The sequence below is a fragment of the Lactuca saligna genome, chromosome 4 (assembly GCF_052625555.1).
Source record: "Lactuca saligna cultivar CGN05327 chromosome 4, ASM5262555v1, whole genome shotgun sequence".
Taxonomy (NCBI): domain Eukaryota; kingdom Viridiplantae; phylum Streptophyta; class Magnoliopsida; order Asterales; family Asteraceae; genus Lactuca; species Lactuca saligna.
Genome location: NC_136420.1, coordinates 96556432 through 96560982, shown reverse-complemented (window position 1 = coordinate 96560982; position 4551 = coordinate 96556432).

The following is a 4551-nucleotide window of genomic DNA, read 5'->3' as shown; positions in this document are numbered from 1 at the left end:
TTTTCTGTCTATACCTGATGTGGCATTTTCTAGGAAATTTTCTTATCCCGTAAGTACTTTAGCTAGCTCTTTAGGCTGTCAGGAACTATCTTCTGCGGATATGATGTAAGACCTTTACAAGGTCATTTTCTAGAATCCTTACATCGTGGATATCAAAGATATTGACAGCCAGCTAACTTCTGTGTCATTCTTCATTCAAGTACTCTTATCATACTTTCATTGGAGTCTATATGAAACATGCTTTAGTCAAGTCATTGGACTATAGCGATTTATCTCCGGAGACACTTCCAAGCCTCTTTCCGTGGTTGGATCTTGTTATTCACCAACCCATGATACCTCAGCTCGAACGACAAACATCTTGCAACCATTCTACGAACATACTCCCATTCTGTACTAGGACTGCATCATAGGGATGTAGGTCAAACCTTCGCGAACATATTTTCATTCTTTACTAGGACTGCATCATAGGGATGTAGTTCAAACTTTCGAGATCATACTCCTACTCTTTTCAAGAACAATCTAAGTACATCAAGGGTCAACCGGAATCGCTCACAAAATATTTATTCTTTCGTGTTAACAAAATCATGTCGTCATCCGGAAACAACCAGCCAAGCAACGAGACATCTAGTTTTCCTATGGACGCCGCTACCTTTCAAATGGCAGTTACAGCTGCCGCAGTGGCTGCCGTAACCGCGGTTCTTGCGCACCGTAGCGCTAACAGCACAGTCAATGCTACTGATGGGAATGAAGTTTCCAATCGTGGTATCCATCCAGGAAGTCACCAAACGGTAACGGCCTTAGGCCCGCAAAGCCAAAAACCAAAGAACAAGAAATGGAAGCATCAAACTCAGAAAGAATGCGAGAAACCCCGAAAACTTTCCATGCAACAACAGCAAGGAAAACCTCTGCCATCCCAGTACCGAGCAGACCATACAAAGGAACACTCCCGAAGTGCGACCGGTGCAATTACCACCACGAGGGAATCTGCCGAGCCTTGCAATGCAAAAATTGCAACAAAAAGGGGCACACCAAACGTTACTGCAAGAGCCTCTCAAAACCGATCAACAATTCGCCCAACGCCGATGGGAACCAGACTTGCTATCATTGTGGAGAGTTTGGGCATTATAAGAGAGATTGCCCGAAAAAGGAAAGAACCCGCGTCCCCATAACTCCTACTCGACGTTTCAATTCCACCACCAATGTGGGTGCTGTCCGTATATGTTACCAATGCGGTGAAATTGGACACCTCCAGAAGGATTGCCCGATAACACAAAGCTCTGGCGCAGACGGGAAGATTCTCAGGATCACAGCCGCAGGAGAGCCTGCTTCGGAACCACGTTAAATGTAATTTAGGCGTTTCGTTGTAACAGACTTATAAACTATCTAAAGCTAGTGCAACTAGAGTCTTACCTTTTTCGAGATCCTGTCTGTATAGGAATTCTCGTGCTGCGTATACTTGTCTTTTTTAGTATATCTTATTCGCATCAATAGTCTTATGGTAAATCTAAAGTACTGTAACTCTGTTCATGGTTGCACGGATGTGCTTTGTCTGTAAATGCCTTATGTTCAAATCCAATGTCTTTAAGTTTCAGTATGATTTTGACATTATCATACGAATTGATTCAGTTTGATCCTCACGAAAACAGCTTCATACGTACATCTCTTTCTTATACATCACTTTTCCAGCGAAACCGTCACATGAGAACGCCGAAGTACTCATTCCAGGAGTACCTATTAGTTATTTTCTTTCCGAAGAAATCCCCGAAGTACCACTCGTGCAGTACATCAAGTTTAATCCAGGGATTCATGCGGTTGATCTATCACTGAAGAATGTATGCATAAGAGTTATAGATAATCAAGGTTCTACAGGTTTAGAATTGATGATTCCACTTTAAATTCTTTTTCCCCAATGGGATGTGAACTTAAAGAAGAACCAGTTATTCGACTACCTTTTCAACCTTAATTATATATGACTCGTATACACGAAAGGGTGATTGTGAAACTAGGTATGAATTCTAATATGAACTTCAGGACGGAGAACTGCCTAAGTACGAGTAATCACATCGTCATGAGAACAAGCATAGAACCCAGTACGACTCCCGTAAACAGATCACCTTATAGTTTAAACACCCACGGAGATACAAGAACAATTTGGACAACTTAGCGAACTACACATAAATAGAATTAGAAGACTAGGTTTCTCACCCTAGAGAACCTTGGTCATATTCTTCCAGAGATCGACGGATCGCATTGCATGTACCACGGTTATCGAAGACTCCGTCGAGATTTTTCATTAGAAATCGTTATCTCTGCCGCGCGTAGACAAAATGGTTGAGCAAACGCAAAGAAAGAAACTACTTCCAGGAATGGATCCGGGATCCGAATATCACCAGTTTGAGTGTTAGGGAAAGATGTCCGGAAGACTATCTCCTGAACTCGATGCGGACACTTCGAGTCCGTAGTGATACCCTTCGGAAAGGACCAATACGCCCATAGCTTTTATGAGCTAAACGAGTAGGGTACGTCTTTCTTACCTGGATCAGTTCGTCATTTCTCCATGTAATGACTTACTTATCTACCCTTGTAGTAAGAAGGAACCCATGGGAAAACATTTCCTTCAGAGGAACTTTTAGCGATGTTCTCAAAACACGAGTTTTGAAATTGAAGAGTCAAATTTCCAAAGACACACTGTTAGTAATGTGAGAAATTATGAGCACTTCTGCAATTTGTCAAAACCGTTGAGCATTTATCGATACCAGAGACGCCGATAGTTTTTTTCCAGATTCTAGGTCTTACCGACCTACCGCCTTAGTTCATTCAGAACTCCTCGCAAGCTACAGAAACTCGTACGACTTTGACCCAGCAAGGGATGGCCTTTGACTGGGAGGTTACGCAAGAAAAGGAACCTTTGAGATTCCAAGTGAGTGACCAAGTCTTTAGGATAACTCACTCTGGGAATGGCTTAATACGCTTCGTAAAGCGTGGAAAGCTAAATCCAAGGTAGACAGGACCTCCGAGATTCTTATCAGAACCAGTCCTGTGCCTCACACAAACTAGACCTACTCCAAGAACTCAGTAATGTACTTTCTACTCTTCGCATCTCGATCGTGAAACCATACCTTTCCGTTAGGACTCGCAAGTCCACTCGTCGAGATCCTCGCCTTCGTATTAGAACCGTAGTGACCCTCGACCGAGAGGTCAAGCAGACGAAGAAACGCCATCGCCAGTTAGTGAAGGTTCGTTGGAATGCCAACCGAGAACCCGTTATCACTTAGGTGCACTAGAACCAATCGATTAGGAAGTTTCCTCCTCACAACTCGATCATTCGTGCATACTTCCTTGCTTAAATTCTAATTTCGGGACGAAATTCCTTCTAACGGGGGGATAATGTGACAACCCGATATTTCGAGATAATGTAATGTAAAACCAATCAAATTTAGGTCATAATATAACTTTCCTAAAATCTTATTTGGGTTAAATAAAGTACTAGGAATCGTATCAAGGTTTTCGTACATATAAAGAACCCTAAAATCCGAGTTATAACGAAGAAGTTATGACCAACCGAAGATTCTCGGCAAAACCGGCAACACCGATTAAACGAAAAACGCGAAGTTTCAATACAATAGTTTTTAGCCTTAAGTATCTAAATGAAAGTTATAGATAACCTCAAACCGTGAGCGTACATAAAAAGAACGTCCAAATCTGACTTCGTATGGGAAAGTGTCACAACTAGAAATTTTGTGTCTTGTAATCACTACATTCAAGTAAAGGTTGAATCAAAAACTTAAAAGCATGTGTGATGCTTATTTAATGACATCAAAAACTTCAATCAAATACATCATGCAAGTGCTACAAATAGTCAACAACCAATTGGAAACCCTAGAAGTCCTCGTTTAAGTCCATTTTGGACTAGGACTTCCTTATTGGACCCAAATGGACCAATAAGCTTCCAATTTGACTATCATGGGCTTAGAACCCTTAAATGGGCTCTAATTGGACCCACATTTATTTATTTCAATATTTTGGGCCATATTGGGCCTAGAATGAAATGAATTAAAAGCTTTGATCCATGATTAACCTAAACTAGCCCAACAAAGTGTAAAAATCATATTATATTTCCTTTTAGGTTAAAACTCATCCAACTTAATTTACACGTGGGCTTGTGGGCATTAAAGCCCAAATTTTCCCTCTCTCCCTCCAAATTCTCGGCCCAAGGCCCAAACCCAAGAAGAGATGAAGAGAGTTGACTTGTAATTGACACCTCATTATTGTCTTTTGGATCTCCATGCAACCCATTCCATGTATCCATGCATATCACCTCAAGGGTCTATTTCTCCCTTCTCTCACTCACTCTCGGCCGAATCCCAAACACACACACAAACATTTCACTCATCTTTTCTCTCAAGGAGCTCTCTCCATTTCTCTCTAAATTTTCGAAGATCTAAGAGGAATTCAAGGGAGTTCTTCCACAAAGATCATCATCTAGGTAAGTTGAAACTTGGATCCACACTTTAGACTTCTTCTTATATCCAAAAATCCCTTCTTAACTCT